Source organism: Erpetoichthys calabaricus, chromosome 2 (genome assembly GCF_900747795.2).
Source record: "Erpetoichthys calabaricus chromosome 2, fErpCal1.3, whole genome shotgun sequence".
Taxonomy (NCBI): Eukaryota; Metazoa; Chordata; class Cladistia; order Polypteriformes; family Polypteridae; genus Erpetoichthys; species Erpetoichthys calabaricus.
The window spans coordinates 239,828,435-239,855,272 of record NC_041395.2 but is presented as its reverse complement, the minus strand read 5'-3'; the positions used below and the strand labels follow the sequence as shown (position 1 = coordinate 239,855,272).

The window sequence follows — 26,838 nt, the reverse complement described above, 5'->3', positions numbered from 1 at the left end:
GTAATGCACTGCAGAGGGTGGGACCTGTTTTTGTGCCCCAGGGATGGGGGTGTTTAGTTGGGGGAAACACAATGTGAAGGCATTAGATGGTAGGAGTACTTTATTTACTATTCCAAACATGCTTGTTTCTAGTCTCCTTCATTTGGACAGTAAATGTGATCCCAGGCAGGATGCAACTACTCTTCAATGAAAATATGAAAAGTGCACCAGTCTCCCGTTTCTGAAGATTACAAAAATATTAGACTATGTATTTTAAAAATTAAAACTGATAGAATAAGCAACGTGTGAATGATGATCACTCTCTGTCACAACTTTAAAAGCTTTAAATTAACACAGTATTTAGGGCCAGTTAAATAATAGAGATCTTCAAAGCTGCACACTGGGAGCATTTAACAATTTACTTTAGACATACCCTGTGCAGACAGACACTGGATTGCTGAGCTGAACTGAATTGTCTGCACTCTAAGATGGCCAGCAGCCTTACCAGTTGCACTTCAGAACAAGCGATCCACCTGAAGGTAACTATGTTTGAGCCCGGCCAATACTCGCATGGGAGATCATTTAGGAAAAGCTTGAGTTACTGCTGGAAGAGGTGATGGAGAGCACAGCAGGGGGCACTTACCCTGTGGTCTGTGTGTGGATCCTAATGCTCCAGTGAAATGATGAGAACACTGTGCTGTAAAAATGTCTCTGTAAAACCAAGGTCCTGACTCTCTGTGGTCATTAAAGATTCCTGGGGATCCTTCGAAAAGAGCAGGGTGCAACCCAATGTCCAGGCCATTCATGGCCTAGTCATTCTGACCCCCTAACCATCCCATGTCTCTAATTGGCTAATTATCTCTCTGACCCCTTAACCACCTAATAGCCAATGTGTGGCGAGCATACTGGTGCAAAATGGCTGCTGTCACATCATCCAGGTGGTGGTGGATGAACTGGCCCCACACTCTCTAAGTGTAAAGAACTATTATTATTATTATTATTACATACCATATATTTCCATTATGCTCTTTTTTTGTTTTTAGTTTGTGTTTCTTCTTTTCTTTGAGACATTTATGCCTAATTTCAGATCTTATCTCCATTTCTAACCAGAACAGGTCCCCACTGAAATCACTGTGAATAATCAGACCTCAGGGAATACTACCTAAAGTAGTGCCTGCAGAGTCAAAACAACTTAATTACTGCTTTCCTTGTGCACATGCTTCATAAACAGGGTGGTGCTGCTTTGAAGTACAGGCTAGTCAATGTGTGACACATTTATAGTGCTAGTATCACTTACTGTAGTAAACACTCAAATGTTTTTCCTATGTTAGGATGGAAAGATTTAACAGAGGCTAATTTTTCAATGTACCGATGACACCTTCATGTCCAAAAATAACACAATCAGAAGACAAAGAAGCATCATGATCATAAGCCGAGACAAAATTTCCACAGTTTGCATTACTGTACTTCTATAACAACCAAACAAGTCTGAGATTTCAAAAAACAGCCACAGTAAAATTTGTTCCAAAAATAGTTTGTTCCTAACGTATAAATAAGTTTATTTACTAACAAACATATGCTATTCATAATGGATACTTGATACGTATGCAGTGTCACCCACTGGCAAAGGCACTGGACTTTAAACCAAAGGATGCCCTGGGCAGCATTTGACTCCAAGCAGGAGCTGAGAAATGAGCCTTGCACAGTATGCAAATTCTCCAGTTTAGAATGACCGATCAACTTAAAACATATGCCACCAAAGCAAAAAAAAATTAAAGAAACACTTTGTAAACACATCAGATCTCAATGGGAAAAATAATCATCCTGGATATCTATACTGGTATGGACTGGGTAATGTGTTAGGAACAAAAGGATGGCACATTGTTTGATGGAAATGAAAATGATCAACCTACAGAAGGCTGAATTCAAAGACACCCCGAAAATCAAAGTGAAAAAATGATGCGACAGGCTAGTCCATTTTGCCGTAATTTCATTGCAGCAACTCAAAATCGTACTCAGTAGTTTGTTTGACCCCCCAACGTGCTTGTATGCATGCCTGACAGCGTCGGGGCATGTTCCTAATGAGACGATGGATGGTGTCCTGGGGAATCTACTCCCAGATCTCAACCAGGGCGTCACTGAGCTTCTGGACAGTCTGAGGTTCAACCTGGCACTGTTGGATGGACCGAAACATAATTTCCCAGAGGTGTTCAATTGGATTTAGGTTAGGCGAGTGTGGGGGCCAGTCAATTGTATCAATTCCTTCATCCTCCGGGAACTGCATACATACTCTCGCCACATGAGGACGGGCATTGTCATGCACCAGGAGGAACCCAGGACCCACTGCACCAGCATAGGGTCTACCAATGGGTCCAAGGATTTCATCCCGATACCTAATGGCAGTCAAGGTGCTGTTATCTAGCCTGTAGAGGTCTGTGTGTCCCTCCATGGATATGCCTCCCCAGACCATCACTGACCCACCACCAAACCGGTCATGCTGAACGATATTACAGGCAGCATAACGTTCTCCAAGGCTTCTCCAGACTCTTTCATGTCTGTCACATGTGCTCAGGGTGAACCTGCTCTCATCTGTGAAAAGCACAGGGTGCCAGTGGTGGACCTGCCAATTCTGATATTCTTTGGCAGATGCCAATCGAGCTCCATGGTGCTGGGCAGTGAGCACAGGGCCCACTAGAGGACGTCGGGCCCTCAGGCCACCCTCATGAAGTCTGTTTCTGATTGTTTGGTCAGAGACATTCACGCCAGTGGCCTGCTGGAGGTCATTTTGTAGGGTTCTGGCAGTGCTCATCCTGTTCCCCCTTGCCCAAAGGAGCAGATACCAGTCCTGCTGATGAGTTAAGGACCTTCTATGGCCTATGCAGCTCTTCTAGAGTAACTGCCTGCCTCCTGGAATCTCCTCCATGCCTTTGTGACTGTGCTGGGAGACACAGCAATCCTTCTGACAATGGCACGTATTGATGTGCCATTCTGGAGAAGTTGGACTACCTGTGTAACCTCTGTAGGGTCCAGGTTTCGCCTCATGCTACCACTAGTGACACTGATCGTAGCCAAATGATAAACAAGTGAAAAAACAGTCAGAAGAGACGAGGAGGGAAAAATGTCAGTGTCCTCCACCTGTTAAACCATTCCTGTTTTGGGGGTCATCTCATCGTTGCCCCTCTAGTGCACCCGTTGTTAAGTTCATTAACACGAAAGCAGTTGAAACTGATTAACAACCGCCTCTGCTACTTAACTGACCAGATCAATATCTCAGAAGTTTCATTGACTTGATGCTATACTCTGATTATAAAGTGTTCCTTTCATTTTTTTGAGCTGTATATTACTTTTTTTCCCATCTGTGGTGGCAGAAATTTTCTCTTATAAACAACTGACACAAGATGGGAAAACATGCTGAAAAAGTCTAAATTAGTGTAAGTTACCCAAATTCGGTATGTTCATAAGAAAGGTAATGATTTACTTTATGAGGTACAAGTACATAGTAAAGAAAAACAGTTGTGTTAAACATTGAGAATATTAAAAAGAGAGCTTTAATTTAAATGTGTACAGTCTAAATTTTCTTGATTGTATCAGAAATTTGTAGTTTTTCACCTTCTGATAGAGGTCCATATAGGGCTAGATCTCTAATAAAGGGTCAAAAATCAAAAATAACATCATATTTATAATCACTAACCTTGAAAACAATATTCCACATGATTATACTTGAAATTTGTAATTTTTAGCCTTCTGGGAGAGGCTCCTTACAGGTAATGAATCAAAAACATATTTATGACCAATAACCACGAAACAGCATAAAAAGACACTCCACAGGCCTATATTACCGATCCCCACTTTTTCAAAGTTTTCAGAAAAGGAGAAACTTTGACCCCCTTGTATCCGATCAGGAGGATTTTGTAAGTAATTCTTATGAACACAAAATATTTCTCAATTTCAACTGGCACAGTGGATTCATAGAGTCAGTGGAGAGATATGCCCATTGACAAGAACACAATGATACACTCACTATGATGAGGAGGAATTTCAATTGCACACCAGAAATGGAGGAGGCTGCAGGCTGGAGATAAACTTGTACCACCTCCAGAAGCACAATGGTATCACCATGACACTGTAATTTAAAGAATTCATTTCATCCTCATAAGTCAGTCAAAAAAGCTGGGAGGTGTTCAGATTTACTGTATTTGAGATAGCAAGCAAGGAGAAAGAGTAAGCTTCCTATCATCACTGAAAAATCAGTTTGTTTTTTTTTCCCCCACTTGAAAACACACCTTATTAAATGAATTGACTGCCTCGTTCCAGTTTTTCACGATCAATCTGATTATATAGAATGTGTTACAGAGAAGAGGAGAGGAGAGGAGAGATCCCACAGCAAGCAAAGTTGTAATTGGTTGCAGTCCCTATGTCTCGGGAGCATTACATGTTATAATTGTTAAAATTATCTCCGGGACCTGCTTGAAGAAACAGAGTAATGTGAATTTGAAGAATCAGTATTAATGAGTGCATCCTCTGATGGACCAGTGCTCTCTCTAGAGTTGGTTCTTGCCTTATGCCTGAATCTGCTAAGACTGCGCCTGTGACCCTGATGAGGATTAACTGAGTTTTCACACTGAAAAACAAATCATGACATTTCAGTCAATGACATTTATATACCCCCTCTTAAATAAGCTGGACTAAACCACTCAAAAGGTTTTTACAGCTTTGCATTTAAAAAATACATTTTGGTAAAAATGCATAAAATAATTTAATTTCAATTGCCTTATTTTGTTTCATTTGATTTCACTGAAAAGCAACATGAATTCAGCACACTGAAGTGTCATTTATAGGTAAGGTACAAGTCTATACTCTACTGCTTTATACTGCAATTATAACTTTTCCACTCTGGCAACCCCTAACGGGAGTAGCCAAAAGAAGAAGAAGAAGAAGAAGGCCAGTTATAACTTCACTTGAGAATCTATAGAACAGTATAAAGCAGGGGTCCCCAACTCCAGTCCTGGAGGGCCCCAGTGGCTGCAAGTTTTCATTCTAACCCTTTGCTTAATTAGTGACCTGTTTTGTTCTAAATAACTTCTTTTGAATTAATTTTAATTGGCTAGCTCTGGAAGACTCAGACCTCTTAATCATTTCTTTCTCCTTAATTAGCTGCAAAACAATAATGAGATATAAAATGAGACAAAACATGACCAGCAGATTGTGCCCATCATACAATATCTGAAAATAAAGAAAGGTGAAGGTCACAGGAATGCTGATCTGCTCAGGTCCCCAATGTTCTTAGAAAAGAGAAAATGTCAGAAATGTATTCTATTGCACAATGTGAGCAGCAACAAGCCATGGAATTAAAAAACGGGTTTAATTAACAACAAGAATCAGAGCCCAATTAGGCAACTGATTGGTGTGAAATTAGTTGGAGTTTGAGGCCCTGACTTAGTTGGTCTTCTGTTGGCTCAATCACGTCACATTTCATTTCTGTTTGGGTGCCATTTAAGGAAAGAAATGAAGCAATTCAAAGGAACGATGAAGAAATTCAGGGGAACAAATCTTAAAAATTAATTCAAAAGAAAAATAGGAAAAATAGGTCACTAATTAGGAAAAGGATTAGAATGAAAACCTGCAGCCACTGGGGCCCCGCAGGACCATACAGAATAATCATAGTATACAATAATCACCTAGAATAGATTTCTTTGCAGATTACAAGATTCTTTCACTTATTTACTAACTGCTTTGTCTATGTCATGTATTTTATATATTTAGCTTGTAAATTTAACTTTGCTGGCAGACGAGAGTTCTTCCTCAGCTCAAACTCAAGGTTAGTCATCAGCAGCAATGCACACTGCCTACACTGTTGAGAAACAGGCACAATTCCCTTCTCTGTGGGGTGTCATGCTTCCTTAAATACAGCTGTCCCAACTAAAACACCCCAAGGACTATAACCTTGTCCAATTAATCACTGTAATTTGTTTGCACTGCACACATCCAAAAATCTTGGATATCAATATTAATTTTAAACGCAAAAACATGTTTGTGTAATGATCCAATCCTTAATCACTCTGACATATCTGTGCCTACAAATGATGCTAATCAATCATAACTTGCCTTTCTTCTCAGTGTATCTGAATAAATATCTCCATCGCCAGGGAATATGTTTGTCTCTTAAAGTTTCTTCTAATTTACAATTTAAAGAAGTTCATTTCCAATATACTTCTAGAACAGAAGCATATTAGCATACAACCTAGTCTCAACATCTCAAATGAAATTACAATTTTAATGTACAAGCCTACATTTTCAAACCTGCTTAATCAAAGTTAAAGTCATGAGCATTGAAGACCATGTCAGCAGCACTCAGTGCAATGTGGGAAAATGCCGGTGAGATGCATCACCAATATTCACCCAGACCAAATTAGAGTCTTGAATTACCCTAACTTGTGCATATTTGTGGATGTGGGTGAAGTACTATGGTGAAAACCCACATAGACATGGGCAAACATGCAAAATGCACAGTAACTAGGCATGGAATTTGAAAACAGGGCAACTGATTTGTGAGCCTTCTCTGCTAATTGCTATTTCCTTGTGCCCCGTGTAACTTTAGTGGGCAGTGTGTATTTATTTTCAACAAACTAGAGTAGATATTTAGGGCAGCAAGGACTGAAACATATCTTGCCACATTGGAAGTAAGGTAGGAATCAATCCTGGGTCAAAACGCATAAATGTATTTACATACATATCTTTTGATTTCCATTGGTTTACTGTTTTGTGTTTCAGCCAGTGTTCCCACCCTGGCTGGGATTCAAATGTCTCCTGGTTGTCTGTTTTGTTAACTGTTTATGTTCACTTTGTTGATTAATTAGTTTCTTTATGTTTAAACATCTTTTATTATGTGCTATTTGGAATGTGTGTGGCCCACCAAAAGGCCATCACTGTCATAGAAACTGCCCTCCTGTATAGTTCATTCTGAATGTGGTCTTGGTGGTTGTGAGTTCTTCTACTGGTTATTGTTAGTTTGCTTTTTGTGATTTACTAAATCACTAATATGCCCTGGTTTTTTTACAGTGCCTGTTGAACTTTGGATTTAGTTTTTGCGAATGCCTTTTAGTATCTTGTGGTCTTGTTCACGAATGAGGGAAGTATGGAGCAGAAGGTCGACAGACGGATCGGTGCGGCATCCGCAGTAATGCGGGCTCTGCAGTGGTCTGTCGTGGTGAAGAGAGAGCTGAGCCAAAAGGCGAGGCTGTCAATTTACCAGTCGATCTATGTTCCTACCCTCACCTATGGCCACGAGCTTTGGATAGTGACCGAAAGAGCGAGATTGTGGATACAAGCGGCCGAAATGAGTTTTCTCCGCAGGGTGGCTGGACTTTCCCTTAGAGATAGGGTAAGGAGTTCAGTTATCTGGGAGAGACTCGGAGTATAGTTGCTGATCCTCCGCATTGAGAGGAGTCAGTTGAGGTGGTTCGGGCATATGGTCAGGATGCCCCCTGGACGTCTCCTGGGGGGGAGGGGGTGTTCCGGGCATGTCCCACTGGGAGAAAGCCACAGGGTAGACCCAGGACACACTGGAGGGATTATATCTCCCGGATGGCCTGGGAACACCTCGGGGTCCTCCCAGAGGAGCTGGAGGAGATGGAAGGGGAGAGGGAGGTCTGGGCTTCCCTGCTTAGGCTGCTGTCCCCGCGACCTGACCTCGTATAAGTGGTGGATAATGGATGGATGGATGGAATGCCTTTTAAAGGCATTGCCTTCTATGCCTTTTGTGCTCTTTGCAGCTTATTTTTACCACAGAGCATTTTTGTGAAAATTATTTGTTTCATTATAAGCCAACTTTTGACAGTTATTACCATAACTAGTGGGAATTTTGCGTATTTTCAGGACTTTGTGTGCTTGGGAATTGTCAAGTTCGTAACATACTGTCATATTAGTGTTGTCTCAGAGGCTCAAAATCCAGGAATCAAAGTCAGGCCCATATACTGACTGCAACAGTTTTTCCTTACATGCATCAGTTTTCCTCCCTGATCCTCTACATGCATGTTAGGTTAATCTGAGATTCTATATTAGCAATATATGAGTGAGCGTGGCCTGTGATGGACCAGCTACTTATCTAGGGTTGTTACTTGAATTGCACAAAACACTCCAAAGATTGGTCGCATGCTCCTTGTGACCTTTAACTGGATTAAGCATGCTTAAAATTTGGTGGATACATTTATGTTTTATTTTTATATCTCTCTTTTATTCCGAAATGTAAGCAATGAAAGTACTGACAAATGCTAGTCTTAGAATAACTCATCTCATGTCTCTAATTGACAGTCTCAGTAGCACTGGGTTTAAGGCAGGAAAAAAGCCTCGACAGGGTGCCAGTCCATCACAGGACCCACTCATGTATACTCATACTTGCCAATTAACCTAATCTACACATTTTACACAGCCAATTTGGATATATTTTTAAAAAATGACTTTCTCAGAAAGAGCTCCGAGGAGCTTAATGGAAATAAGGATGGTCTGGTCTGTCTAGGTTGCTGTGTTGGCAATATGACTCAACAAGAAAAGCGGAGCAAAAAAAGATGATAAAAATTGTATGTGTTTTGGTATCCCCCTGCTTTATAATATGGATGAAAGGCTGACACCCTGTGTGCTTGGAGTTTTAAGTGGACTGTAAAAACACAGGCTTCCTGCTGTCTGACGTGGGTGCTACTTTTCTCTTTTTTATGATAATATGTTCAAGATAATCTGAACAGACTCCAGATTAATATATTCAGCAAGGTCTCTGGCTCTTGTCATCTGCTAATATAACTGTATGTAGGGCAGTTTGGGGATTAACTGTCTAAGCACTTGTTTCTTTCATTCAGCCTTGTAGTTCCAGCATACTGTTTGTTACTCAACAAAACTGAATTTTCTTTGTCGGGGGGCTCAGTTACCCAGTTAATGAACAAATCATTTATGGTGGTGTGTTTTTCTTTTTGTATTCCTCATGTAAAGTCACCTCCTTGGAGTTTTTAAGTTACAAACAGCTAATTGGGTCAGTTCTGTCCCTACAGTGTCAATGTTTGAACCATTATACCATTTTGCGATTGACTGCATTTTGCTCTGTCTTGTGGTTGCCATTTTGGAACGGAGAGTCTCAGATGAGAGGGTAATTAAAGTGGCAGGAGAATTAGAGAAACGTTTTACAGCTATCCTTGGCATGAGCGGTGGATGGTGAAGTAACTGTCATTTTTTTGTTTTGTAGCTCACTGCTTGTTTTAGATCCTTTCCAACTCATCAGAAGCTAAAAATATGTTAGCATATTTCTAGCATCAGGTTAATGATAAAAGTGGTAATACTAGCACGCAAATTCCAGCATTCAGTTAAATACCAATGATGACATTTTACTGTTATTAGTGCATTTGTATGCATGCTGAGGTCTTGAACGTCAATACTGCATTAATTGAGAAAGCTTTACAGATAATGAAATGAGCATCATTTCCCATTAGAAAAGGCTATAAATGAGCAAGTTGCTAGATGAAAATCTAAAATGTAAAATGAAAGGAGATCAATCCAACTCTCAATAGCCTTGGGTTCACCGTAATACTTTATGGTTTCAACAGGGAAACAAACAGTCTTCTTTTCAAATAGAATCAAATTCAGAACTGCACTATCTCTATACTGGCAGCTATCTACTGTATAAAGGTAATATACAGTTCAGCAATAACTACTTTTAAAATGGTGGCACATTTGCCCCACTGTACTATAAAAGGACAAGAAACACTGCTGACTGGGCACCCTCAGTTTTTCCACAATGATGCTCCTTCATTGCTAGCACCGCACTTTAGAGACACAGTTTAGTTTTTATTGTTTCTGATTGTCTTGCAATCAACAACTCTCACTTGTGATGTGAAATGGCACCTTTTGTATATAGCGTATCAGAGAAAAAAATAGACCTGAAGCAACTCTTCTACCATAGCATCCACCAGTGTGACAGCTTGATGCTAGTGTCATGTTACCATTTTGTCACCACATTTGTCAAATCAATTGTTTTAGTGACTTAATGTATAAGCTGTGAGAGGTGTTTTTCCATTTTTGTGCTTGTCACAACAGTATTATTTAGGCAATTATGGTCTGATTACAACTCAACCATGTTATTGGCTTATTATGTTTTTGGCTTCTACTGTAGCAACATGTCCATTGAAGGCATCAGAGACAACAGTTTTAAATTAGCTTAAAGGGTTATGGCGAAGCAGTGTTTAGCTACCTCCCAGCTCTGAGGCTCTATGACCAATTTTATTTTGTACACTGATTGTGTGCTATGTGTATCTTCTTCACCAACAAAAGTCTTCTTCAACATTCTGCAAGTTAGATTAAGTGGAGATTCCAAAAAGGCCTGGGTATCAGCAAGCGTATACCAGCATGGTCTATGAGTCTGGTCGTTACAAACTTTAAATCTGTGTTCCTAGGACAGGCTCCACTTAGCTTGTCTATACAACAAATTTGCCCTACTCACATTCACTTGATGCAGCTCCAACTGAACACCTATGTATATAAAATGTTAAGGGTTGTCTGTATGACATGCAAAAACTCAGAAACCACTGTGCCTAGAGGTTCATCTTAATGAAGAGCTTATGATGTGACACTTGTAATGCAACCCAAGAATTGGAGGTGTGGGCTACCTCAACCACATATTTAAGCTTTAGGTCATTTTTGTGACAAGCATAGGTGTGTGAATGTGCCCTGGTTGACAGGAAAAGAAAGCAGCATGGGCATGGGGCATTGCTGAAGGGAGAAGAACTGTGGTGAGCTCTGCTTACAGTGAAGCACATTTCACAGGCTGATTAATCGTTGTAATCAAATGCAAGTCATACACTCTGAGCACAACAGCAAGTCATACACGACCAAAGAATTGAAGGTGCAGATTTCCTGAAGCTGTGGGATTTGGGTCCTTTCCATAGCAAGTGGAGGCTTAGCCACTTGACACTGCTAACGCTATTTGGCTATAAGAAAAAGAACTGCAGTGATATCTGATGGCAATGAAGCACATTGCACATGCCAACTAATCAGCATGACAAAGGCTGTGGCACCCTTGGCAGAGTGACCTAGGGTGCTATGTTTCATAAGAAGCGCATAACCACTTTTCTTCAAGGGCCAAAAGTGTTTTCTTGTCAGCAATTGAAATGACATGCACGTCCTTAGGATGTGAGTGGAAATGAGCAGTTGGAGTAAAGCCTCATCCAGACATGTGTAAATTTCAAACAAGAAATGAATGGTCATGGAGCTTGAGGGAGCAGTGCTAACTTCTGCAGCTCTGTGTCGCCTGAGCAAGCAATGCTTCTACTTAGTTTAAAGTATGAAATCTGAATGATACAATCATGCAAAAAGTATTTGCTTTCTGCTCTGTGATCAATCCCCCATCCATAAATTCCGTTGTCATCTATGATTTCTTCTTAAAAGAATGGAAATTTTAATAATACCGGGTGATTATTATACTAATATGCTACAATGAGCAAATGGTGCGGGAAAAATAAAAAATTAAACAGGACAATTCCTAATGCTGAAAGGACAGACTTTCGTACTGTGCAATTCTGAATTGCTTTGGTAGATGAAGAATCCAGCAATTTCAAAGTTAAGTGCATGTTTGACTAGTATTATTTGTTCATCATGGTGCCAGAGATCGGTGACTTGTTGCATGTTGGTCAGACTGGAAAAGTAAGTAAGAATTTAATTGTTCTTTGTACTTACAACCTTAAACTTGAACTTGAATATATCAGTAGATAATACTTTGTCAGCAATCGTTTGCTTCTAATTGATATTTTTTAATTAACTATGGATTCTTTTACTCACAGAAATTCTGTAGGTTTAACAATAAATAAGCATTCAACTGAATTTTATAGTCTTAAGTACACCTCACAGCTCTGGAAGAAGAAAATAAAACTACAGAGTTGCACATTTGCTCATTGCTTACTACTGAGTTGCTCATAAGAAAAATAGCTGTACATGTTGTGAGTGCAGGAGTGGCATCCCGGCTGGGTTTGAGGACAACTCTCTATCCTACATTTCTGTCACAGTCAGGAGGATCAAATCATAGACAGGCAATTCATCCCCTAGAATGAGAGGTGATACGGCTCTTCAGAACGGAACACCTCCAGGGTTGCCTGGGATTTGTAGTAGAGAAGGGCAACTCTGTCGGGGCCCTTGGGCGCCACCAGTGGGCACTGCCAGAAGAGGAACTCCCTGTTATGAGCAGCTTCCATGTGGCCCAGAAGTGTTTCCATCATGAAATGCCATAGTACTGGAAGTGCTTCCAGGTCCAAAACAAAATGGAGCTTTATCGCTTCACTTAGGGAGTTGGAGTTGGGAGTTAGGGGGCAAAGCTTGGCTGTTTGAGTTTACTGCAGAATTGAGCTTGTGATATCTGGTGTTTGCAAGAATAACCTGCAAAAGGTATTTTTGCATAATAAAATTACACTTTATTTGGACCCTTTAGCACTTATGTCTGGGGCACCCCCTATTGGTCATAATCTTGTATGGTATAAGTTATGCCTGAAGCAGTTAAAGTGTAAAGCATACATATGTACACTTTAATTAAGGAAATGGTAAGTTTGTAGTATATATACTGTCTGTTGTAACCTTGAGTGTGTCTGCTTTGCTTTATAAGATTCCATTGATCTTTGAACACCTCAAGCTTTGTTACAAATAAACAAGTAATCCTAAATACTGAAAGACAAGCATATTTCAATCCAAGGTTATTTTTTGCCAAATCTAACAAACAGCAAGACATAAAAATAGAGGCTTTACACTAATTCTATTAGAATGAGATTTGTTGATTTCAAAGTCTACTAGATTAAAAAAAATAATAATGTGATATAATTCAATATGTTAGACATTTCAAACAAATTGTGAGCAGACTTAAATATTCTGTTACATACAAATTTCCTGGTGGTCTACTCAGGATTGTTCATAATAATTTTTTTTAAGTAAGTATCCATCCATTTTTTTGAAAGCAGACTTATATCATATATGGTTACAAATGGGCTGAAACAAATCTCCACAGCTGTGGCCACAAAATGTATCCCTACATTGACTGCTGCTTCTCAGACCATTGTAACGAATCTCTGCATTTGTTACAGTTCTGTTAATGGTGTACTAAAATATACACTCATGCCCAGACACTGAGGACCCTTACTCAAACAGCATGTACTTTCATGTTATTGGGATTTTATAATCCTAAAACGTATGTGACAAATTTAGGAATATATTTTAAACTAATAAAAGGGTTAAGAAGTCTAAAGAACACTGCATGTATTCTGAGACAAACACCACAATAACTGGAGCAGATTTTAAAACAGAAAAAAAATATTGAAAAGGAATATAAATGTGAAACATTGGAAAGCTATTCTATCTACCAAGACAATACAAGAAAGGTACATTTGATTTACTAAATCCAGACCTGTATGTGAAAATACAAACATCAGTCCCAAAACTAGTTAAAATGTCAAGTACTGCAAGAGAAGAGTTGTTGAATATTGCCTGTCAACATGAATGTTAAATGTGTTACCAATTTCTTAACTTTACCAAGAACAAGCTCTACAGTCATACACAGGTAACTTGTAGAAAGTGTGGCTGAAAACTTTTGGTGTAGGGTTTAAAAGTGCTTAATAATGTAAATACATAGGTATTCAATATATTTTTTAAACTAGAAACTTTCTTGTTTTCAGGTTGCTGAGATTTACCCAAGTACTATGCAAGTACCATGAGCCTCACTTCAGTACTAAAGGCACCTCAAGTGAATTTCTGTATGTGCCCTCTGACTTTCTTCACTTTGGGAGATTCCCATATTTGGATAGTTTGACCAGCTAAACCATTCGAAAATGAGAACACGATTAACACATTAGTTTCTCTTAATAAATATGAAGTGTTTTTTAAACGGACAGTGACTGGTGCAGATGAATTGGTAGAGTGATTTTGGTATGGATTTCCTGTGCGTCATGATATAGTCTGTACGTGGCAACAACATATGTATGAAGCAGTATGTATGCACAAAAAGTGGGTCAATCCACATTTAAAAGTATACTATTCTTAGTGTTTGTGAGATGCTAAACAAAAATAGCTTGTTGAAATGGTACACATTTTTTCATTTTGAATTTTGATGAAATTGAAGGAGCATATTCGCTTTGTTCCCAATTGATACTGAAGTGAAATACTTACATATCTAAGGTGCTGGGACTTACTGGTAAACTTGCTGGAAGTCAGGGTATCCCTAAGAAACTTCAGAGTATGGCAAAGAAATACCATGAAATAGCAAGCTGAGAAATCCAACAGACCACATTATCCAAGCAAAATATGTTAAATCAAGGCCTAAAAACCCTTGGTCCTGAGGAGCATTGCTGGGTTTCTGTTAGTGACTCGTTCATAAGGGGCCAATTTCATCTTGCCAATTAACTCAACATATACAGTACATCTTGGGATAAGGGAGGAAAATCTGAACACAGTATACAAAATGTAAAAACATCACATTTTAGGCATGACAATGGATCAACACTATTATGAACTGGTTATTTAAAAGCATGAGTATGTAAAGTTCAAGGAAATGAAAAGTAAAAAAGCAAGTACAGTAGTGCTTCGTTCTTCTAATGATTCTAACTTCGAACACTCCAGAGTTCGATTGTTAAATTCGAGAGAAATTCGATCCGGAGTTCAAACAATGTCTCTACATTCAAACTGCATGCACAGTGAAAAAATGCAGCAATAGATGGCACTTACGCAGCAAGCAGAAACGTCATCTGTTGTGTGCCAAAGTAGTCTCTCTCTCTTGCTGTGAAAGCATCTCCTGCGTTACACTTGTGTGTTTTCAGTGATTTTTTCACTTTATTTTACCGTGTTTGGTTATATATGTAACTCCTATCTATTAACCATGACGTCCAAGAAGAGTGTAGAAGCAATGAAGCATTAAGAAAAATGTTGTAGTTTCGGCATTTGAGGTGAGTACGTTTATGGAAGGTGACTCCCTTTCCCAACAGTAACCATTTTCTTTCTCTTCACCAGCCACACGGGGCATCAGCACTTCTCACTAAGGTACAGTAAATTAAATTTTAATTTTATTATGCAGTATTTAAGTATTTTATTTATTTTTTTCAGGTTTAAATTAATTATTTGGGTTCTTTTATTCTTTTTACTTTAAATTATGTGTATTTGCTGTTTAGTTTTATCAAAATGGGTATTGTTTAGGGTCTGGGAAAGGTTTAATTCACTTTCCATCATTTTCTAATGGGGAGAATTGATTCAGACTTCAAACATTTCAGAGTTCAAACAGTTTCCTGAAATGAATTAAGTTCAAAGCATGAGGCACCACTGTATGCTGATGTCACCATATTAAACTAAGATATTTGATGCCATGTCTTCCTTTCAATTCTCAGTGCTTTCCTATATATCTACAGATTGTAAGATTTTAAGAGAGAGCAGGAACTTTAAAAATGGCTATAAAATGTACATAAAAGAGTTATTTAATCTGTCCATTCCATTTTTGGAACCTGCTTAATCTAGTCATAAATTCTTAGGAGGCCAAAGGATATCCCATCCACATTTGGATCAAGGGAAGAGTCATTCCTGGATGGAACGACAGTCTATTCACAGTGCACATTCACTAGCACATGCACATATTTATGTTATTTCTGACCAATCTACTCCTGACAGCCAAGTTGTGACAATTTAATTTCCAGAACGATTGTGTAATTGTGCCAGTGCTACAAAGTGCTACTGAAATGTTGGAGCTGTTTAAAGTGATATATGGGGAGGTTGTTATAAAAAAGTATGACAGCCAAGGTGTGACAATTTAATTTCCAGAACGATTGTGTAATTGTGCCCGTGCTATAAAGTGCTACTGAAATGTTGGAGCTGTTTAAAGTGGCATATGGGGAGGTTGCTATAAAAAAGTAAAGTGTGTTCGTATGTCATAAATTGATTTAAGGAAGGGCAAAACAGTGTGAATGATGACACATGTAGTCAATCATCCATCGTGACAATCCCCTAGGCCATGATACGTTCAGTGTTCTCAACTTCCTGGCTAAAAAATCAATTACCTGATTAGAACATTCACCCTGTTCACCTGACTTAGCCCGTTGTTATTTCTGGCTCTTCCCAAAAAGTAAAAACTGCCATAACAGGACAAATATTTTCAGACATTTCTGACATTCAGCGTAACATTACAAAGAAGCTCAAGGGTATTCCAGAAACTGAGATCCAGGTAGGCTTTCAGCAATAGCTACATCATCTAACTAAATGCATAGCTGTGGAAGGAGATTACTTTGAAGGTGACAGTAGTCATTAGGGCATAGAGACACACATTTTTTCTTACAGGTTTGTTGTGTGAAATAAATTGTTTGTCCTTCTATGATCTGTTATACTCAATCATCTTAATAAATAGGCAATAATGCCCTAATGTCATTCTTTCAATGTTTGAAGGTAGCTCCATGTACAGTATGCTTTAGACATCACTGTAAAACACACTGCTGAAAAATGTTAACATAATACAAACATGCAAAAGGTCATATGCTTCACATGATGAAGCTTCAAGGTCCACTGTCTATTTATAAGCTGCATTTAAAAAAAAATCTTTGAAGGTGGTATGAGCACTGTAAGAAAATTTTATAGCTACAAGTAGACTCACAGAGACAGTATCATATGCCTTTGAATTATTGATGTCAGCAGTAGAGCATATGGCAGGTAATGAAATTCATAAACAAATCATAGTCCAGCAGTGAAATAATAAAGAAAGAAAAAGCAGACCATTTAGCCCCTGCTGATTTAAATCAGAACAATACAAAGTGCTTCCTTCTGTCATATTGCTTTCATCTTTTGGATCACTGTAACTTCATCAAGCTGCTCCTCTGCAACCATTATCGAATGCAATGATTAACCATTCTGTCTGCATTCATGCTGCTCATAACACTTGGCTGCACCCTGGTACAAGCATTATAGCAACAATGCCACATGGTTTTCATTAAGAGATCAGTCTTTAATTACTTTTACAATACTTGATAATGTGTAATGTTGAACCAAAATGTCAGATGTAGAAGCAGTTCAGCCTCTGATTAACACTATTGTCTCAAAGCTCCCGAGACCTGAGTTTGTATATACCATTACTAACAGCGGAGTTTTCATCTTTTTCCTGGGTATTATCATTTCCTCCTACAACTCAGGGATGTGCAGCTTACATGAATGAGTCATGCCAAACTAGCCTTGGGTGTGTGAGTGATCACAGAGGAGTATGTCCTGAGAGAGAGAAAGAGTGAGTGATGGACACTTGTCCCATGTAAGGTTGGTTCCTGTCTTGTACCTAATCTTAGCAGCACAATCTAAGATTTCTGTAAACTTGCAATGGGATAGGGGTGCTCAGAAAATGGATGCATTTTCTTAATATTTAATTCCAACATTTACTCTGGTCAGAACTGTATTATGAAACACCATCCATTCATATAGTACTATCAAACACACTTAATATAAATATACATATACTGTATATACATGGCACAGTCAGGAAATTCTAAGACTGTAGTGATGTTGACGGTGCGAACCAATTAGCACATCTGTATTATATGTAATGGTGTAAGCTCTAAATATAGTGCTAAGAGTTTAGTCCTTTCAGGAACGTTGAAAGAAACATGTGTATAGCACATCAGCTAAATGAAAACTTCCAAGGCATCATCACGTTTTGTCAAGTTCACTGTAAATCAGCAGCTGACACTTTGTAGATGTTACAGCAGGGGCATGGTTATCTAGCACATTTGTTATGGAAATTTCCAAGCAAGATTTCAACATTTCAACATTCCATCAATTGCACAACTTCCTTGAGAAATATGTTTTCATCACCTTGCACCAGCAGTTCAATTCACAATGTTTCACTTGCAGTTCGCATATATGTATGCATGTTATAATACAGAGACACACCTACACATTTTTAAACACACTGTACATTGCATCATTGACTGTTTTAAACATTTTGCAATAAACTCTGCCTTTGGGAAATATTTACATTAAATAATGCATACTGTATTATGAATTTTATAAAGTATTTTATAACACTACATCATATGCAAGCTGTATAATCGTCCATGTCAGCCAGCGCTCAGCCCAACTGGTGCTATCATAAACTCTACAGTGTGAAAAATCACTGCAGGGGGAATATGTAGACAGACAGACAGACAGACAGAGATAGATAGATAGATAGATAGATAGATAGATAGATAGATAGATAGATAGATAGATAGATAGATAGATAGATAGATAGATAGATAGATAGATAGATAGATAGATAGATAGATAGATATTTTATTAATCCCAAGGGGAAATTTATTTACAAGCACTCTTAGTTTTATCTATATTACACTGCATTATTTTTCATTTTGACAGAATACTATTTGAACCCTATGTCACTTCTTTTTCACTTATATTAAAAAACGCAAAAGTCTATTAATGACAGGCAATTGTGAATCAAATTGAATAGTGTCAGGTTGCCATATACAAGGATGTACTAACAACACTTATAATTAAATCATTCAGGTAAGCTCTTACGTGTTTTTTCCTTAATCTTCAAGATACAGCCACTGCAGTTTCTGAGTCACAGCAGCTCCCAAGGTTTGACAACCGTAATCAAGTGCTACTAATTTAGTCAACAAGCCATTGTAATCTTCAGCTTAGCAGACGGGATTTGTTGCCACCTGTGAAGAAATCATAAAGAAGAAAGTATTTGAACACCAAATTAGGCCTACTTATAACAAGAACTACTATCTCCTCAGATCAATGGCCCACCCACCCCTAGCACAGAAGGCATTCACAGTTCAGCAAGCACAACCTTTTTCAATAAGATATGCTGAAAGGAGACAGCTAGTGTGATGTAAAAGTGAAACTACTCTTCTGGGAGCATGGCAAGCTTAAGGGAGCACAAAGGCGAAAGTTCCCATTTTGCACATTTCTCAGAGCATCTTTCAATCAAAATAGCAGCACGAAAGCCTTTCAGATCACAAGCAATCATAAACACGATAATAACCCAACAATGCCGTACACAAACTCCCCCTTTCAGTGTGATCAGCAAATATTAATAATCTCATCTGTTCATTTTCTAATCTGCATTATCTGTTTCAGGGTTGTGGGAAGGTGATGCTTGCCCTGGCAATATAAAGATTGGGGCAGGAATCAATCTTGGACAGCATACCTGCATATGAATCATGTTGGGGTTCAATATAAATTTTACATTTGTGATGACTGTTTCCTAAGTCGGTGGCAACTTCCAAATTCATAAACTTTAAAATGAGTTAAGACAAATATGCTATAAAGATTGCTGTTGCTAGAGATTCCCATTAAGGCAATAATGTGCTGCCTGACATATGAATGTTTTTGAGTTATGTCAAGATATGTTTGCTCTAGATTTTCCATTTTGTTTTGGTATGTAAAACATGACACATCAGACAGACAAGCTTCTGTTCTGTTTGAAAAGTCCAAAACACCTTTGTTCCTTACTCCTCGTAGCTGCATTACTCTCGTATAAGTTGGGTCTTGAAACCCGAAAAATCGATCATAAAATCAGACCATGACTTATACACCTGTTCAAAAATGCAACACTTAAATTGTACATCTTCTTGGCTCCTCCAATCTCACATCAGTTTCTCAGACGCATCGAATTTTGCTGCAGCAGCGCAATTGCCAATTTCTTCTGCTACTTCAACGACATTTAATTTAAAACCAGCTTCATATTTTCTTCTGATCGAACACTCCATCCTAGATAAGGGATGCTCCTACGATAAAGGTGTATGAGGGTGCGAGATACAAAAAACACAAATCAGTGCAAACCTTGTTCCAGAATAGTTTGGGTAATTTGGTATACCTTGTGGTCACGTAGGCACAATACATAGAAATAAAAGGCAGTGTGCTCTTTGGTTTCTCTCTCTGGTGGGCATTAGCATATCATAATTTCTTGGACCAATAGCGTGAGTTTTCTGCATTTGACTTATATGACCGACATTATAAAATACCAGAAATATACGGTAAAATCAAGTCCCGACTTATCCGCGGGAGGACTTATCCACGAGTATATACAGTATATACATTGTATTACAAGCTGAGTGCTCATGGCTTCTTAACTCCCACATACACAGAACATACCAGTACCTCTCTGAACTAAGACAAAATCAAACCTGTTTCAATGTGTCTGTGTTAGTCATTTACTGGATGGACTGGGTCACTGAAGCTGTCAGACTACATGACTGTCAATCACAGGAGCGCACTGCTTGTCAACTGCCTTTGACTTGCAAAGATTATGCAAATAGAGTCTGTGACTGAAAATCACTGGGAAAGTCATGTTAATGTCACAGGGACTTTAGGTTAAATAGAAAATTAAAAGTTTAATGAATGCTACATTTACACTGTCAAATATAGTGTTCAGGTAGTGAAAATATGTTATTCAGTCATAGGAGTCAGTATTCATTTTGAGACAGTCTTTTGATATAGCAGCTCCGTCTTTTAGTTTTATATAGCTCTATTTAGTAGTCCTTATCCTAACCAGGCCAGTGTAGCTCAGAGTGTACATCAGTCTTATATAGCACTTTTGGTAGGCCACATCCTTGTCCTTTATTACAGGAAGGGTTAAGATTCAATTAACTATTCTGTATTTAAAATTAATTACATAAACAGTGCAATAAACACCAAAATCAAATACAACAGACCAAAATGATGAAACAATAATTATAGACGAGGATACCAATCACCAGCTAACTTACCACCATGGCCAAGAAAGGCTCACACTGCAGTGAAAAATTACTGAATGCCATGTAGGGACGCCACATAATTTACAAGTGGCGTTATTTGATTTTAATTAGTATTAGATTCTAAAGCTGTGCTTTAATTATAAAATTACATTTAAATTCACAAATTTCACCTAAACAAACAAGTCGGTAAACACATGCAGCAAAGTTGCAACAGGGAAAACAGCAATGCAAGTAACTAAGGAGATTTCTTATTCTTGGGAGAATTAGCACCACATGCTGCTGGTGTGCCGATTCAATCGCATCACTCGCTGCCATGAACATACAATCTGAATCAGTGGAGATAGATGAAGCTCATGGTTTTATATTTCTCATGCTATTCACACCACCATGAAATAAGTAACTCCTCAAAATTAATATATTTTATTAATTACAAAAGTAAAAGGACTTTTTGCAAGAAAATTACATAAAGAGGTAGTCATGAGTTTGTATAACAAACAGGCGGAGTGGTGGCTCTGAGGCTAGGGATCTGCACTGGCCATCGGAAGGTTGCCGGTTCGAATCCCGTAAATGCCAAAAGGGATTCTGCTCTGTTGGGCCCTTAAGCAAGGCCCTTAACCTGCAATTGCTAAGCGCTTTGAGTAGTGAGAAAAGCGCTATATAAATGCAAAAAATTATTAAATTATTATTATTATTAATACGCTACTGTGAAGCAAGAACCATTAAACGGATGGATTCAATTATGAAAGAAATATTTGCCAGTTAATTGCATAGCTTTCTCTTGTTTAGTAGGACATTATCATTTTTTAAACTATGTTTCTTCATTTATAAAATACATGACTAACTATTAATCGTTTGAACTTATGTAAAAATCCTTAGCCGATAAGTACTATTTGACACTTGACATAAAAACATATCAACACATTTTGCAACATCAAACATTTTTGGTTTCCTTCTAGAAAAGAAGATGACATTTTTAGTGAATTGCCTTTTTATATGTCCCTGACACTATGAGTTTATTAATTGGTTATCTATGTTTTTGTCAGATCTCATGAAAAGAAGGGCTTTACGAAGGCCAACACAATTTATCTACCTGTGAATGCTTTGTGGAAGGGGACCTCATGCATTTCAAGCAGTTGCTATGGTGATACTCTGGGCTGATAACATGTTCCACTGCCATTCTTCTGCAATGGTAATGAACATCCAGAGGAACGTTTCAGAATGTCAGACTGGCTATTAAATGTCCAAAGCACTCAGGCTTCACACGGCACATTATTGCATATGTCATCTAGGTATGTCATTTTCAAACTTTTCTTGCCTCTGTCTGACATAAGCCATTTGGATTTATCTTCATAAAGTTAATTATAATGCATAATTAATAAATAAATAAAAACAGGAATTAAGTAACTTTTGAATATGACCATAGTTTAACTACATTTAAATTTTCTATACAGAATGTCACTGTAACGCCTAGTGTAGCAAAAATCAGAATTATCCTAAACAAATGTGTTTCCCTTTAATACAAGTAAAAAAGTATAACACTGTGCTTGTGTTTTTACTGACCATAACCATAAACTCAGACTAATATTGATGGTATCGAGCATAAACAGGCACTATTAGCTGGCCCATATGTCAATATTCATTAACTATTTTCATCCATTCTCCCACATAATCTGCTTATTCATGTCTTTGTTGTGGGTTGTGGAATGTCTATCCCTGTGAAACTGCTCTCAAGGTGGAAGGCAATTCTGCATGAGGTGCCTGTCATATTTAGATCTTTGAAATACTGCTTTTATGGACTTACATATAGCACCATGCAAAAGCATTCAAACCATTTCAAAATTTTTTAATTTCCTGGATTACAAATGGTGCAAGAACTTTTTGTGAACACATACACACAAATAAAAATTGTCAGCTGTCATCCTAAAGCTGACAACACTGTTACACACACAGATGAAAGAACAGTGGAAAAGGAGGAAATGCCCAAGGATTGGGGACTCGTCATAATCCAGGCTATCCACAAAGAATGTGACAAAATGGAATGCCAGAATTACTGTGGCATATCCCTACTTAATGTAATATATAAAATACTATCCAAGATCTTTGGTTATAGACTTACACCATATACAGAAAAGATACTTGGTGTCTGTTACTGATGAGTGCACACAGCGGAGTTTGCTTTGCTGTGAGTCCGGCAAAGTCATGGAAATGCTCGGAAACTTCGCAGAAGTCAATGAAATGCACTGAAGTCAATGAGGAAAGAGGAACTGAACTAGTTTTAAGTGGATTATAATGGTGCAATGGTCTTTTAATTGTCCCGGAGGGCCGGGAAAGCATCTGCAAACTATGCTGGATTGATACTGTGGACAAAAATGATATCTGAGCTGTCAGGTAGCAGTGCTAATTAAATAACAAAAGATACAGATGGAATGGTAACCACAAACCACCAAAATAAAACAAAAGCCCACAAACTACAAATAATTAAAAATACACACACACATATATATATCATGATTATCTCATGATAAATCTTTATTAGAAAATGTAGGCAGTTTTACATACCGTAAAGCAACAATTAAACAAAACAAATGATATTCATACACAGATTAACGCAAGGTTTGCTGCTTTCAATAGGTGCTATTTTGATCATCAAAAACTTTAAGAGCTTCATTAATTTCCTGGACACTCAAACTACAAATATTTAGAACTATTATCTGACCAACTGTGATGTATAGAGACAAAATCTGAGACTTAACTACAGTAAGTAGTTACAATACAATACAATACAATTTGTGAATTTCCCCCTGGGATTAATAAAGTATCTATCTATCTATCTATCTATCTATCTATCTATCTATCTATCTATCTATCTATCTATCTATCTATCTATCTATCTATCTATCTATCTATCTATCTATCTATCTATCTAATAGATGGAAATAGCTTGAATGCCTGTGAAAGAAAGATGCCGACAAAAGATTTTTGGACCAATACAAGACCAAGGAGAATGGTGGATAAGAACCAGTTGGGAGATATATGACTTATATCAGCAGCTGGACCTGGTCACTAAGATTAAGATAGCTGGGACATTTAGGGCAAATGTCATATCACAAAACAGTTGCACAAAGGCAAGCCAGAGAGAAGCAGAACATTGGGATGACCCTGTAAAAAAGCAGATGGATGATGTGGACATTACGAAATTAGGTGTGAGAATGTGGAGAAGAATGGCAGCCGATAGATCAGAATGGTGGAGAATCATATGGGAGGTCAAGGCTCTTCAAGGGCTGTAGTACCAGAGGGTAAGGTAAGATAAGTACTGTAAACCTTAAAACTAAAATATGCTACTTGCCTAAGTATTCAGAAGCTACTCATTATTTCTCTAAATAGGTGAGATATGAGTGAGAGCAGGAGACTGAGAGATTGTGCCCTAACATTGACTGATGACAAATACAGGCTCCTGTCTTGCAACCAAAGCTACCAGGGTAGGCTCTACTGAGTACTTCTTTCAGTGGCCAAACATTTATTAAAACTAAAAATGAGATAATAATGCATACCAGACTGAACTCAGAACAGTACTTCTAAAAAGAATGTAAATTAAAAAAAATATGCATACATGAGAAAAAATGCCTCCATTAAGTTCACCTTATGACCCTAGTATCTAGTCTTGTGAATGGAACAAAGGACAAAAAGGAAAAAATAGGAACAAGAATATGTGCAAGTGGTGCAGTTCTGCCAATACTGCTGCAGAGACAAAGGGAAGGGAAAATAAGTAAATGGGATCACCAAACTGAGGTCACCCAGTCTCCCACCAAGTGGGAGAATAGTGGTGACTCTATGCAACACTGTAATTTAAAACTCAAATGAGAAAATGGAAAGTGTCTTGTAGAAGAATTCAGACTCATTCACTCACCTATTAGTGAACCCAGTTCAGGGTTGTGGGGGCTGGAAGGTATATGACAAGTTCATTGGTCTTTGAAGCTTTTCCTCAGAATCTGCCATCATGTCGTTTGTACACTTTATATCCTGCAGTAGATCACAGACTACTCTCTTTCCTCTGTGTCCTCTGTTGTCTCAGTCATCATTTCTAAGAATATCAATTATATTAATGCTGAAAGCAAAGATCCTTATCTTGCTGCAGCAGGTTCATCATTTTTTTGTTCAACCACTGTCTAATTATTGCATATCTCGGCCAACAGCTTTCTTTTATTTTCATTTTATCCTTTTCGTGTATGGTGGGCTGAAATTATTGTCTCAAAAGCATTATCAAAATTCTAAAAACTTATGAACAAGCTCCTTGGCAAACTATAGTATTCATTCACAGATGTCCTCATAGCAGATATTGTCATTCATGATCTGCAGTTTTTCAGAATCCAAATTTTATTTTACTCATGAAACAGCTTGCCTTCCTTTCTAATGTTTGGAACTGAACCTTGCATTATTGGTTATATTTGATGTAGTGCTTTTTTGTTCAGTTGATAAAGTATTTGATGCTCTTTCCACTTTTTAAATTTCCTTACACAATTCTACAAACTCCTTCCCCTGGCAGTACAATATGTTCGATCTTTTTTTGTTATTGGCAGTGTTTCATAATTGTGTATTTGATGTTGGCCATTCTCTCTCTGTGTTGGGCATGTTGCTTACATGTTCCTTTGATGTCTTTGCAGTTCATTATTAACCTTTTGACCTTATGGTACATTTTCTCCAACAGTGTTATTGCTTCTTGTTAGTTCATTTTCACAAATGTACACCTGTTAATCTATAAATTGTACATACGGATTTTTGCTTATACAGCATTCATATGGATTACTCATTCTAGCTTGACATAATGTCAATAAGTCTAAAAAAAGAAAAACCTTTCCTCTTTTGGAAGCAAAATTAAAGCTTCAGTGACAAGGTATACTTGTATTTTTGATCTAGATGATAAAGATGCAAAGCACCACATGGAGGCATGTATTTTATCAGAGGATATCTGAAAGGGAGGCCCTCAGGCAACCTTTAATACCATAAATTAGAAAACCACAGACTGAGCAAAAAAAGATACTTACACAGACACTGCCCGTTTTTCAGTGCTTAAAGCTTGCTGCACATTCAGCACAAAAGAATTTAGCACCTTGCACACACAAAGATGAACAGACTAATTTCTATTATTAATTTAAAAGGCATTTTTTTATAGTGTCTAATGTGTCTATATTTATTAAGCTGTTCTAATTAAAAACAATAGTGTTAACTACCAGAAACAGCAGTGAGAATACTTAGCATTTTACCCTATTGATATATGAATTCTCTTCTGGTCTAATACGGTTAGATTAAAATATGTTGAATGCAATAGGGCCACTAAGTGTATAATAAACATCCTGTCTTTGAAAGTTTGCATCAACATTGTGTGTCATCCCTTATACAACAGACTTGGTCCAAAAGCACTTGTTGAGGTTGTGGTTCAGGACTAGAACAGCACATCGCTCCTTATAACAATTTATTGTTAGGTTTATTGAAGAAGTACTGAGTTTGTAGTGTACTGATTGTATGGACTATGTAAAAAGCATTAATTTTTAACGCTGAATTGTATATATACAGCTGATATTCAACTACATTTTGCAAAGATCTCTCCACATGAGAAATAACACATCAGGGAATGTGACTGTTGCATTTCTGTGAAATGTTCCAGTCTGTGCCCAACAGACATTCATAACATGCGTGGGAGATACTGAAATGAAAACTCTATGACAGCTGAGCATCAGATTCACGAGGAGCAATGGATATTTCATCATGGGCATACAGAAATGAGGGGTCACAGGCATTTGATAATCCTATGTACAGTACATATGTTTTGTGGACTTGCCATAATATCATGAGGCAGAGTGTAGGGGTTTTAGGACGCATTTATGTGCCATTCAGGCCCTAAATTTAATGAATCAATAAATGACCAAGGGTGTCACGGTGGTGCAGTGGTAGAGCTGCTGCCTCGCAGTAAGGAGACCTGGGTTCGCTTCCCGGGTCCTCCCTGCATGGAGTTTGCATGTTCTCCCTGTGTCTGCGTGGGTTTCCTCCGGGCGCTCCGGTTTCTTCCCTCAGTCCAAAGACATGCAGGTTAGGTGCATTGGCGATACTAAATTGTCCCTAGTGTGTGGGTGTG

At 38.1% G+C, this 26,838-nt stretch overlaps 1 protein-coding gene across 2 annotated transcripts in view; it reads right to left on the bottom strand.

Annotated features, from left to right (window-relative positions):
* ptprea (protein tyrosine phosphatase receptor type Ea) overlaps positions 1-26,838 on the bottom strand; it is a 328,457-nt gene that overhangs the window by 124,068 nt on the left and 177,551 nt on the right. For both annotated transcript variants that reach the window (XM_051922103.1, XM_051922104.1), the window contains exon 3: positions 18,520-18,665. The gene's annotated coding sequence lies outside the window, so the exon portion shown is untranslated. The remainder of the gene's footprint in view (positions 1-18,519; positions 18,666-26,838) is intronic.